At 39.1% G+C, this 14,204-nt stretch overlaps 1 long non-coding RNA gene across 1 annotated transcript in view; it reads right to left on the reverse strand.

The window, feature by feature from the left end:
* Positions 1–12,776, reverse strand: part of LOC138163087 (uncharacterized) — a 115,689-nt gene extending 102,913 nt beyond the window's left edge. The window contains exon 1 of the long non-coding RNA XR_011168784.1: positions 12,543–12,776. This is a non-coding gene — a long non-coding RNA (uncharacterized lncRNA). The remainder of the gene's footprint in view (positions 1–12,542) is intronic.
* Positions 12,777–14,204: the final 1,428 nt, after the last annotated feature.

Raw genomic sequence — 14,204 nt, forward strand, 5'->3', positions numbered from 1 at the left:
GTACGTTTTCTTCTCAACAATCATAAACTTAGATTTTGAAATCTCCATCCATGAGTCATTACAATATATTTCTTCTCTCTATACTTTATTCTTTAGGCTTCCCTTCCTTTAGTCAATCTAACCTACACATAACAATGCAGATGATGCCCATAAACTTCATTTAAACCATGTCAGCTCATTTCACAGAAGCAAATTTTGGGCTACAACTGCCTTTTGAAGTAAGATGGAAAGTCTAAAAGAACTTGTAGACTGTTCTCAGCTGGTTTCTTTTAGATAAATGATTCACTATCCCTCCCCCCCCCATTAAACCAAGTTGCAATTTCTAATACATTCAAATACATTTTGTGTTATCTCTAAACAAAATATTCTCACTTCTAACTTAACTATTCGCATACACCCTTTTTCCTAGTAAATACCGATACCTTTGCAATCTTCCAATTCTTTTTTTAAAAACCAAATGTGATGGTTAGTGATTGATATAGGATAGAATGTTGGCTGAGATGCTTATGTGGCAAATAATTGTTAGTCTGGTTGTCTTTCTGTTTTGCACTAACACCCTCCTTATCACCCCTATCTCCAGCTCTGACTTTGATTCTGAATGGCTTTTGGAATTAGTCTAGAAAAGAGAAGAGAATGAAGGAAGAAGATAAAGCTAGATATAATGTGAAGTGAAAAGAGAAAATGGGAAGAGGCAAGAGACATAAAAGTAACTTTTGTATAAAAATGCATCTGAAATTAGAATGAAGCATATACATAGGACATATTTTTGACATAGACTCTGTATATGTGTGTATGTAAAGACATATATGTTATATGTCTGCATACCTCTTACCCCCACCCTAGGCTCATTCCCTAAACATGCACCAACTATAAAGGGTGGCTACTATACCCTCAAGGTTCTAGGGTAACCCTGTGGGTAACTCCTACTACTACTGTTATAACTTCTGGGTCCCCATTATTGTAGTTTCCATTAACTAGCTGACTCAATTAGTTCTTAACAAAGGCATTTATTCAATAAGACAAATTGAGAACAATAATTACATAACATTCTACCCATTATTCTGGGCACAATGCCTGTAGGAATTGTGCCCATGGGTACAAAGTATCATATTAGTGGTAGTTGATAATTGGAAGGCAGACATTCCTGAGAACTAATATAATATAATATATCAGGGATTATTTCTTTTTGTTTCTGTATCCCCAGTGTCTGGCACTCAATAGGTACTTCATTTAAAAATGTTTATTGAATTAAATTTGCATTTAGACAGTAGAAGACATAAATACCTTCTAGTAGAAACATATTCATTATATATGTGTAGGTATCTCAATTGTCTACAACTCTAAATCAACAGTATATTCCATTGCTAGGATATGAGTTGTACGTGGTAGGGAAGAGGCAAGATAATATAAAACTTTCTGTGTGTGTGTATATTATAAATACTCCTCTCTCCCCCTCCCTTTCTCTCTCTGTCTCTGTCTGACTGTCTGTCTCTGTCTCTGTCTCTCTCTGTATACACACTCAGAGTGTTTAAATCAAATGTATGTGTACATGTATATATAATACATATATAAAAGTGTATATGCACATTTGCATAAATATGTATCCACAGTAAATATTTGTTTGCATTAAAATTCTTTCTGTCTAAATGATTATATCACAAATATGTTTATCTGTTAATTTCTGTATTATGATTGATATAAATGTCCATGTATTGCATTAGCTTATTGTAAGTCCCTGAAGGCAGGAGACATGCCCAGGACTTCTATATGGCATATTAAGTGCTGAATTTGAAGTCAGGAATTCCTAGGTTGAAACCTTAACTTTAACATTTACTTGCTGCTGGACACAGACAAGTACTTTAACCTCTCTAATCCTCAATTTCCTTATCTGTAATTCGGGGATGATAATAACTGGTTTATCTAACTTAGAGTAGATATAAGGCTAAGTAATATATGCATGTGTGCACACAAATGAAATATGGATTGCATACATGCATGTGTCATGCATGTGATACATATATGCATGCACCCATGTATTTGTACTTAGCACATTTAAAGGTATATATTGATGTAATTATTGTTGTCTTCCACTTTCATCACTCCCTCACTTCAAACATGTTTTCATATTTTACACATAGTAGGTATTTAAGAAATGTTCTTATGTTGTGTCTTCTCTATGCCAGGCATTAAGATGAGCACTGGGAATTTATTTTATTTTATTAAGCAATTGGGGTTAAGTAACTTGCTCAAGGTTACACGGCCAGTTATTTCTGGGTGTGGTGCTAAGTATCAGAGCCCGGATTCAATCCTAGGTCATCCCTACTCTGCATCTGGTGCTCTTACTCACTGAGCCACCTGGTTGCCCCTAAACAGTTGGGGTTAAGTAACTTGCTCAAGGTTACATGGCCAGGTGTTTCTGCGTGGGTGCTAAGTGTCTGAGCCCGGATTTGATCTCAGGTCATCCCAACTCTGGGGCCGGTGATCCTACTAGCTATGCTACCTGGCCGCCCCGGGCACTGGGAATTTAAAGGCAAAATTAAATAACCCTTAGGAATAATAGAAAGGGTTGTTTGTTAACTATGGAACAGGGCTTTTGGAGATTGTAATGGAAGAATAGGAAATAATGGAATAGATTCATCAAAGAGATAGGATTGACTGGTAGGAGAGATTAAGGAGTGGTGCTCCTATGAGATCAAAAGTCCCTCTATAGAAATAATTCAGTCCTTGAGACCTGCTCAGAAACTTCTGCCCTGCATTCTTTATTATCCACGTTCACAGTGGTGATGTTATGGTTACAGTTGCATCCTAGTTAAAATTCTTCTTTTTAATCACTTCAAACGTATCTCAAATTTCAGTTGGGATTGAAATACTGTTTACTTATTGTTCAGTCCAAAGGTGATTGTTTTTGGAAAATCTGAGCAAAACTGGTTTATCCATTTGAGAATTAGTATCTCTAACATCCCAAAGTCAAAATCCATTTCATTGTTTGAAAACACAATCTTCCCTGGGGAAAGATGGTCTTACTGTATTCACATCAGTAAGTCTGAAGGAATTCTTTTGCTGATCCCAAAAGCAACCACAAAACTTTCACTAGGCAAAGAACTGCATACATCATATTCACCAAGAAGATTAGAGTCGTCATTCTTCAAACATGTTTTGGCTTCCACCAAGAGCAGAGGGCACGCATTATGCTCAGGCATACACATACATACACGAGCACACACTGAACGCAAGTCAAAGGATGATGGCGGAAACAGATACCATGGAAACTGAAATATAAACAAGGATTCCCTCTGTGGGAGTTCTGCTGGTATGTGTAATGTAATGTAATTTAGGTAACTGTTTTCAGGTTGTGGTTGACAGTTGCCATGGAGACTGACAGTGGTGGAAGGGAAATCCTCATCAATGACGTTGCCAACATCTGTTTACTTTTGGGACCTTGCACGCAAGGAGCTCTTTCACACCGTGTGCGGGAGGGTGGTGCAGGTGGATAATTTGATAAGCCAGTGAAACACAGGAGAAAGTGCATCTCTAAAAATACTCCTAATCTTTATACTCTACTTCATAGGAGATAAGGTTTCATTTGGTCATCGTTTGCTGGCACAGACTGTGTCCTACATAAAATAACTTCACATCAGGACATGGGCACAATAGTCATACCCTTCTTTGACCCTCAGTGGAGAAATGTCTATGAGTATAAAGTTACTTCAGTATTGTTACAACCACTTCCCACACTTTTCAGATTTCCTAGCCCTCTTATATGTTCCTTAATTAAAACACATTTGATGCATAAAATATGTGAGTTGGGAGTAGCCTTTGAGATTTTATTCCAATCCCCTTACTTTAAAGGTGAGAAAAGCAAAATAGAAAGAAGCAACTTTCCCCAGTGACATTCTAAGTGACAGATCAGAGACCAGAACCAGCAATTCCAATTGCTGGTCCCTTTCTCTGTCCACTAGTGTATACCACGTGAACTTCAAATCTTCCCGCCAACCAAATTAATGTTGCTTCTTAAGATTCATTATATGTTTGTACACTGAAAAGCATACAGAGAAGTCATTTACACTGAGTGACTTAAAAGAGAGTTCTATACAAAATTTTGGGCAATTCACACCTTTATCTCAGTCTCAGTTTAATTTCTTACCAGACATTGATGATCACAGGACATTGACAATTTATCTTTCTTCCTCAAAATGATATGTGACAGTAACATACATGGAGGTAAGATTTTAAATCTGAATTTCATTCCACTGAATCAAATTTTGTTTATAATTAACATAAAATAAACACAGTGCGACCTTGGATTCTCTGCACCTTCAGTCAGTTGTCTAAAAGATGTCAGCTTTAGCAGAGCATTGTATGTGAAAGCCTGCCTATTCCCTTCTCATATTTTCCTCAGATTCCCCTGATATACTATGAGTTTATTCCTTGTTTTATTTTTAAGAAACAAGACTGTTTCAATAAAATGTTTATCTAACTCAAATGTGGTTATTGTGAGGTTTCTAACCCCACTTTCTTTCTGAGTCCCAATAAACAGGACTTCACATACTCAGACAAAATATCCCTGGGAGGTGGGATCTGGAGTCATGGACTAGAACCTAACTTTTAATCACTAACCAGTTTTCTTCAGTGTTAGAATTTGGGCTAGGAAAGACCAAAGAATGGTCATACCACAATACTTAATCTTTTTCTTTCCCTTATTAATCAATGATTAACACATAACCAGAGGTGACAACCTTCAAGGAAGGTACATGTCTAATAATTAGTTCCTAGTTATCCACATTGAACTTTGACTGCCTATAAGAGATAATCAAAAACTCTTAATCAGACTTTAGACTCTACTTCTGTACCCAGAAATGTGTCTGGTTTTCCAAAATTCTCATGCAGTGGGAAGAACAGAACTAGGAGCCGTAATATCTGGACAGGACAGAACAGATAACCTGACTATAATTGTTGAAACAAATACAATTCAAACACAGAAAGACCTAGATTAGGAGGCTATGTGTTTTGTAGGACTTATCGCATGAAATTTTAAACAAAGTATATATACAAGGAGCAATATAAAATGACAAACACTTTAAAAAATGTCTAAGTCAGATTCTGTAAGGAAGAATCAGGGGCTATTATGTACTAATAATTTCAGTGGCTAATTCATTGTTGATGTAAATTCCAGGACTGAAGTTCTTTAAGTCAGCCTGGGGAACATTGGATTCAATTCTTTAGGATCTATAAATGCCACTTTGCAGTTAAGCTCATGTGTGTCATTATCCTTCATTAAAAAATCTCAGTTTTTCTGGGTAGGTGACTCTTGGTTTTAATCCCAGCTCCGTTGCCCTCCAGAATATCATATTCCAAACCCTTTGATCCCTCAGTGTAGAAGCTGCCAGATCCTGGGTTATCCTGATTGTGTTTCCACAATATTCAAATTGTTTCTTCCTGGCTGCTTGTAATATCCTCTCCTTAATCTGGGAATTCCAGGACCTGGCTATAATATTCCTAGGAGTTTTCTTTTTTGGGATCTTTTTCAGGAGGTGATCAGTGGATTCTTTCAACCTCGATTTTGCCCTGTCGTTCTAAAACATCAGGGCAGTTTTCTGTGAGAACTTCCTGGAGGATGATTTCTAGGTTCTTACTTTGATCATGGCTTTCAGGTAGTCCAATAATTTTTAAATTATCTCTCCTGGATCTATTTTCCAGGTTATTGGTTTTCCCCATGAGATATTTCACCTTGCCTTCTATTCTTTCATTTGTTTGGATCTGTTTAACAACCTCTTGAGTTCTCATAAAGTCATTAGCTTCCATTTGCTCAAATCTAATTCTGAAGCAATGATTCTCCTCAGTGAGCTTTTGAGTTTCTTTTTCCATCTGGCAAATTTGGCTTTTTAAGGCATTCTTCTCCTCATTGCCTTTTTGAGTCTCCTTTGCCATTTGGGTTAGTCTGTTTTTTAAGGTGTTATTTTCCTCAGTCAGGCTGTTGACTCTCCTTTTGTAATTTTCTTGCATTGTTCTCATTTCTCTTCCCAATTTTTCCTCCACTTCTCTTATATCCTTCTTAAGGTCCTCTATGGCCTGTAACCAGGTCATATTTTCCTTTGAAGCTTTTGGTGCAGGAGTTCTGACTTCTCTGTCTTCCTCCTGTTCCATGCTTTGCTCCTTGTTGTCCCCCAAATAGGAGTGTAATGTTGGAATCTTATGTCTGTTTTGTTTTCTTTACCTTGTCATGTCACCCCTCAGTCACTTGACCCCTGGGCTTTTTGCCACAGTAGGACTCTGCCACCAGACAGGAGAGTTTTGTCCCAAATGCTGGGGTTATTTTAGCTGCCAGAGGTATTAGGTTGGTGCCCTCTGATGTCTCCACACACTTTGGCAAGCTGGACACACACCCCAGGACCTCCACCCTAGACTGCAATCCAGATCTAAGCAGTTTAAAGCAATTACCCCTCAGACTGGTGCTTTGTCACTCTACACTCTCCAGGCCAGGAGCAGAAGCTGCCATGTGTCACTGGCTGGCTGAGCCAGTGTCTCAGTGGCTTCTCACCCTGGGGGCAAAAGCCACGCACTCCCACTTACTGGGTCCGAAAGTCCAGACTGCACTGACCTTTCACTTTTTTCTTCACATCTATGTGTTGATAAATCTGGAAGCAGCCACAGCTGCTGCTGATCTGGAGTACCTCTGGCCAGTGGCTGGTCAGGCCCACCCTGGGGCTAAAGCCTAGGTGTGGGGCTGGGCTCAGCTCCCAGAGCACTGTGCTGGCAGATTCCTGCCACCCTGCCTGGTTGTCCTCAGCAGGAGGTTAGCTTCTCTGTGTCATTTTGTGGGTTCTGAAACTCCAAAGTTTGTTTAAAGTCCCCTTTTTACATGGATTGGGGAAAGTGGAAGCCTGAGCGGCAGGGAGGTCCTGCTTGACTCTGCCCCTCAAAAAGGGGGATCTTTTTTTTCATGAGGTGATGGGTGAACTCTTTCAATTTCTATTTTGTCCTCTGGTTCTAAAACATCAGGGCAGTTTTCTTTGAGAACTTCCTGGAGGATGATTTCTAGGTTCTTACTTTGATCATGGCCTTCTGGTAGTCTAATAATATTTAAATTATCTCTCCTGGATCTATTTTCCAGGTCAGTGTTGTTGTTGTTGCTGTTGTTTTGTTTTTGGTTTTGGTTTTCCAATGAGATATTTCACATTGTCTTCTATTTTTTCATTTGTTTGGATCTGTTTTATAGTATCTTGATTTCTCACAAAGACATTAGCTTCCAGTTCCTCCAATCTAATTTTGAAGGAGTTGTTCTCTTCCATGAGTTTTTGAAATTCCTTTACTATCTGGCAAATTCAGTTTTTTAAGGCATTCTTCTCCTCTCTGGCTTTTTTGGGCCTCTTTTGCCATTTGAGTTAGTCAATTTTTTAAGATATTATTTTCTTCAGTGTATTTTTGGGTCTCCTTTAGCAGGCTGTTGACTCACTTTTTTCTTGTATCATTCTAATTTCTCTTCCCAATTTTTCTTCTACTTCTCTTACTTGATTTTCAAAGTCCTTTTGAGCTGTTCCATGGCCTGTAACCAATTCATATTTTTCTTAGAGGCTTTTCATGCAGGAGTTCTGACTTTTCTCTCTTCCTCCAGCTCCATGCCTTAATGCTTTTTGTCCCCCCAAAAAGATTGTATGGTCTGTTTGTGCTTCCTCTGCTTGCTCATATTGCCCACCAATTATTTGATTTTTGAGCTCTTCACTATGGTAAGACTCTGCTTCCAGAACAGAAAGAGCTTTGTTCCAAATTGCTGGGGTTTTCACAGCTGCCCAAGCTATTAGGAAGGCACCCTCTCCACAGCCCCCACAAGCTCTGGCTCACTGGTCACACACCCCAGGACCACCACCAAAGACCATGGTCCAGATCCAAGTAGGTTAGAGCAAAAGCAATTACTCTATGAATGGTTGCTTGATCCTCCTACAATCTGCAGGCCAGGAGCTCCTGAGGCAGCCATGCTGCGCAGCCGCAGCACCTCTGTTGCTTTTTGCCCCAGCAGCAAGGGCCGGACCATGCTCTTCTGTCCCCCTCACCTTCGACTCTTCCAACAGAGTTCCACACTGACCTTTTACTTTGTCTTTGTTGTTTATGGGTGGAGAATCCACAGCTGCTGGTGATTCACTCTCCTGAAGCCTGCTCTGGCCACTGCTGGTTGGGGCCAGAACCCCACAGCTCATGGGGGACTGAGCTCAGCTCCCAGCATGCTGCAATAGACCTTTCCTGTCAGCCTGCCAGGCTGCTTTCAGTGGGGGATTTGTTTCTCTCAGTCACTTTGTGGGTTCTGTAGCTCTAAAGTTTGTTTAGAGTCTTTTTTTTACGTATATTGGAAGTTTTTGCTTCTACAGCAACATCTTGGCTCCATCCCTTTAAGACTGCTTTCAATATACCAAGTAGTTATTTTTTTTTTATAAATTTACACAGTTGTTTATGTGCTCTCTCCCTTATTAGAATGTGAGCTCCTTGAGGGTAGGGACTGTTTTTCCGCTGGGCTTAGGCATACAATGAGGGCTTAATAAATGTTTATTGACTTCAAACATTTCCTTAATTTTCTCCTTTCTTTTAAATTAACTCATTTCAACAAACATTTTTAAAGAACTTATTGCTGGACCAAGGATTTGAGAAAGAAATACAGAAACAAAATAGCATCTGCCCTCAAGAAGCTTACATCCTATTAGATTCAGAATCAATGGATTCCATTAGAATCACGTATAACTTCATAATCAGAGCCCCTTATATATGGTATGATCCTATTTCAAATCCTGGTCTTTGAATTACTCTCTTCTAAAGCTAAAGATGCATCTCCAGCATACCCCTCATTATTTATTCACAATGACTTGGTTACTTCTTTCCAGCCTTTCTGTTATCTCTACCAACGAAATCAATTAGTTATTACTGGTTAAAATCTGTTCACAGAAACACCAAAAACAATTCAACCTTCTTAGCTGGTTAAGGTTTATGAAACATGTCCCTTATAATATTACTGCAAAGTAAGGATTATAAATAATATTGTTGCTATACAGTCATGTCTGACTCTTTATGCCCCATTTGAGTTTTTCTTGGCAAAAATACTGGAATAGTTTCCTATTTTCTCCTCCAGCTCATTTTACAGGGGAGGAAACTGAGGCATACAAGTTTAAGTGACTTGCCCAGGGTCACAAAGCTAATAAATTTCTGAAGTTAAACTTGAACTCAGGTCTGGCGTTCTATCTACTCTACTACCAATCTGCTCTGTAAATATTATCACCCCCCCCCACTCATGGGGTGCTTGGGTGCCTGTGCTTGAAGCCCAGTTTGTAAAACCACAACAGTTTGCAAAATCACATTTCTCCCTAGCCTCAAATCTCCCCAGCCTCAGAGCATTATCTCTGCCCCTTCCCCCTGCTAGTACTCTGGCTAGCAACCATTCATGAAATGTTTATCTCACCTTAGTATAATAACCAGCTGCACCTATGAATCTTTCACTGGGCTATCTATGAGTAACTCCTTAGCCCATTATATGCATCCTGGATTCCCCATAAGTTTGGAACATATGTATACTCCCAACATCCATCTTGTCAAACGTGACATTGATGGGTAGCAGACTGGGCACTTCTCCGTCAAACCTGAACACTAGTCAACTTAGTGATGTTTCAAGGCTAAAACCACAACTCCATGCAGAGCCCCCTCCCCCCACCTTGGGGTATTTCCCAGTGAATTATGGGCAATACGCATTTGATATTAAAAGTGCATGTTCCTTTAAGTACTGACCACTCCTTAACTCCTCCCTAATACCACGCTTACTCACCTAGTTAGCATAATTGGCACAGGTTATACTATGGATTATTTTATAAAAACTTTAATTCTACCCCTTTAAGGTTGCAGGTTCCCTAAGAACTCATGCCTGCTGTAAAGCATAACAATAAACTTTTACCAACTTGACTCAGAATGTTTGAGCTTGTGAATTCATTCCAGACTGCCCACCAAGGGACTCTGGTCATTAGGGTCCTTCAAATACCTATCATATCCCTTGTCACCACCATTTAATGGAAAAGGAAAATGAAACTAAGAGAGAGGTGAAGTTTCTTGCCTGTGGTTACAGAGGGAGAGCTATGTTAAATCTTGGATTCAATATTAGCTTTTTTGACTCTAAATCTCATGTTCTTTTTATGGAATGATGTGCTTCTCCACATGTAGCACAAGACTTTCTTTTAGTTTTTCTCTTTCAGTTTAATATGCATACCTACTCATGCTAAGTTGTGGAAAAGCAAAGAATAAGTGGTTTCTATGGCTTGGGGAATTCCCCTTGCCAATGCAAAGTTTCTGTGATTTAACAGATAATCATAGGGAGTTGCCTGGGACATATTAAGGTTAAGGGACTTGTTTAAGCTTACACAGGTAGTATCAGAAGAGGGATTTGAATCTAGGTCTTACTGACACTAAGGCCAATATTCTAGTCACTAGGTCTCTCTTCTTCTACCTCTATGCCTGCAGATAATAATGACAATATAAAAGATCCAGATACAAAGTCCTGTAATAATAATAATTTATTATAGATAGTGAAGTAAAAAGATACTCTATACAGCTATGGAGGAAAAATTGGTTGCGCATTCATAAACAGCCAGTTTGAACATTTTGACATAAATGCCTGACTGTTAATTTTGTATTTGGACATATTGGAACATCAGGACCTACAGGTCTTGTTACTGAGAAATGTGAGTTACTGGTCTGGGTAGCCATTGTCCTTTTTCTGGCATATTCTAGCCACTCACTCTCCTGGACCTGATTGCTAAGGAAGTGCCAGACTGAAGGCCCAAAGCACAGTTACTCCTTCTACCCTAGTCTGTCCATGTCAGGAGAAGCTTCAGAAGTCCTGTGTGTGTGTGTGTGTGTGTGTGTGTGTGTGTGTGTGTGTGTGTAAGGGTATTATATATGTGTGTGTGTATGTACATATATATACACACATACATACATATATACACATATATATTTTCTGTATTTTGTATCTTTTGTATCTTACTTATTATATTGATGCAAGTATTCCTATATACACTGAATGAAGGTCCTCATGATAGTAGGCATCTCCTTCCCTGGCAGTTTGGGAGCCCTTTTACCTTAACAAAATCATGAATTCAAAACTTCTCAAATTTGCCATTATACAGGGAAGCTGGGGCAGCTAAGTGGCACAATGAATAGAGCACCAACCCTGGAGTCAGGAGGACTTAAGCTCAAATTCAGCCTCAGACACTTAATACTTACTGGCCATGTGACCTTGGGCAAGTCACTAAAACCCAATTGCCCTTCCTTCTCCCCTCCAAAAAAACAAAAATAAATACAGGGAATCTCCCTTATTTATTTAGGAGGCAGAGTTCAGAAACTCAAGATCTAGGAACTCTCCTCCTAGGGCATAAGAATGAAAGCCCATTTGTCTACTATTTGGTTCTATCCCAAGGCAGTAATTAATGGCTCTCTAGGGTAGAGGAGACTGTGAGTGAAAAGATTGCACCCTTGGCCAGGAGACCCAGTTCTGCTCTTACCTTTGCTCTGACTCTGATCTCTGAAAAAGGTAAAAAGCATCTGTATAACTTACCCCCTTTTATGTGTCCAGCAAAATTAGTGGCTTCTAGATAGTTAGATGTCATAGTGGATAGTGCACTGGGCCCAGAATGAGGCAGACCTGAATTGAAATTCAGCCTCTATAGATACGTACTAGCTGTGTGACCCTGTGGGGCAAGACATCCAATCTCTGCTTGCCTTAGTTCCCTCCAGTATAAAATGGCAATCATAATAGTAACAGTGTTGTTAATGAGGATCAAATAAGATAATATCTCTAGGGTGCTTAGAACAATGCCTGGTATACAGTAGACACTTAATAAATGTTTGTTTTTCCTCCTCCCTTTTCCTCCAGTACACAACAGTTCCAACTCATCCCTGATTAATGAGATATAATCAGAGTCTTAAAGATTCACTCACCCGCAGTTCAGCAAGATCAGGGAAGTTTCCTCATGATTCCCCCCACCTCCCCTACCTGTGTATTTTAAATGAGTAGTCTTCTTTTATTAATCCTTTACATGGATTTTTAAGAGTAAATACTTTCTAAATGTACAACTGTGGACTGTGTGTATGGATATATAAAGATGTCATTATTTTTTGTGAATTCCTTTTTTTCCCCTTTTTTGGAGGGGGAAAGGCAATTGGGGATAAGTGACTTGCCCAAGGTCACACAGCTAGCTTTTGTGTTAAGTGTCTGAGGCCAGATTTGAACTCAGGTCCTCCTGACTCTAGGGCCAGTGCTCTATTCATTGTGCCACTTAGCTGCCCCTAAGATGTCATTATTTTTAAAAATAAACATTTAATTACTTGAATACTCCACAGATTGGTGATTTTATTAGTATAGAAACTCATTCCACACCCATAAGTCATCCTCCCTCTACTCCCTCCTCCACCATGGAAAAAATGGTTTAGGAATGGCTGAACAAGTTGTGGTATATGAATGTAAAGAAATACTATTGTTCTATAAGAAACGAGAAGAAGATGGATTTCATATTTACCTGGAGAGGCTTATACGAACTGATGCCGAGTGAGAAGAGCAGAAGTAGGAAAAAATTGTACACCATTACAGACACAACATATGTGTGATGACCAACTTTCATAGACCAGAGTCTTCTCAGAAATGCAGGGGTATAAGTAAACTCCAATATACTCATGATGGAAGGCAATATCTACATTCAGAGAAAGTACTAGAAAGAACAGAGTTTGAATGCAGATTGAAGCAAACTACCTGCTCTCTTTTTTCTTGTTTGGTCTTGTTTCCTCTTTCCCATTGTTCATTCCATCTGATACAATACTTTATAACCTGACTGATGTCTAATGTGAAAGTATTTGCAGATCCTATGCTTGATTGCATGACGCCATGGGAAGGGGGAAGGGAGAGAGGGGAAGAAAATTTGAAACTCAAGGAATTGTGAAACTGAATCTTGTAAACTAAAAGTAAACAAACAAATTAATAAAGACAAAAAAAGAAAAGAATGATTTAGTAAAAGGTTTTCATGAGTATTTGTGACAATATTCATACCCTGGTTGCCAACCATCTGATGATGGACCTCTCCAAACCTAGCTTCACTGGTCCTTCAGATAAGAGACTTAATTCACTTCATTTGTTGAAGTCTTTTTGCAATCATATTCTGTTCATCTCCTGGACATTACTTTCTATTTATTTTTGTAATATTAAGTTTGTATATACTTACCTTTTTAATATTATCTACATTCCTAAGTTATTGAACTCTGAAATTATGCCCACATGACAGGTCCCTCAGTCTAACTCCAGCTGTTTTCTTGTATCCTATGCCCTGAATAACAGGAATTCTCTCAAAGGAAACAGTAGAAAAAGGAAAAAAAAAAAACATTACTTTGGATTCTAGATTCCAGAGCTTTTTCTCTTCTCTTTCTTTACTTAAAAAATGCTTTATTAACTTCTGATTTACATCATTCGTTTCCACTACATTTTGAGTTACACATTTTCTCCCTGCTTTTCCCCCACCCACTGCCCCAAAATAGCAGTCCCACAGGATATCCCCTCCTCCAATCTGCTCTGTCCCATATTTTCTCCCATAACCCTTTCGACTTTTCCAATGGATCTCTATGCCTTGGTGCCTGTATATTTTATTTCCCAATTACACGTAAGATGGTATTAATAATAGTATATATTTACACATATATATGTATGTATACACACACACATATATGTACATATATGTATATATATTTTAATATTTGATTTTAAAGCTTTCAACTCCAGATTCATTTCCTTCCTTCACCGTCACCCATCCCCACTGTGAAGACAAGCAGTTCAGTATAGGTTGAACATGTGTGGCTAATGCAAAACAACAACATAGTAGATATATTGTAAAAGACTGACTACACTTCCCTCCCTCCCATCCCACCTCCCACCCGATCCACTCTGCACCCTGATCCTGTCCCTTTTCAAAAGTAGGTGCTTCCAACTTCTGTCTCCTCCAGCCTGCCCTCTCTTCCATCATTCCCCCTCTCATCCCCTTCCCCCCCCATTCTCCTGGAGGGTATGATACCCAATTTAGTGTGTATTTCATTCCCTCCTCAAGCCAGATTCAATGGGAATAAGGTTGACCCATTCCATTTTGCCATCCTATTGTTCCACTCCATTGTAACCATTTTCCCTTGTCTCTTCTGTAAAA

This window comes from Petaurus breviceps, unplaced genomic scaffold (genome assembly GCF_028583685.1).
Source record: "Petaurus breviceps papuanus isolate PSGF00001 unplaced genomic scaffold, PetGlider_PUasm1.0 187, whole genome shotgun sequence".
Classification (NCBI taxonomy): Eukaryota; Metazoa; Chordata; class Mammalia; order Diprotodontia; family Petauridae; genus Petaurus; species Petaurus breviceps.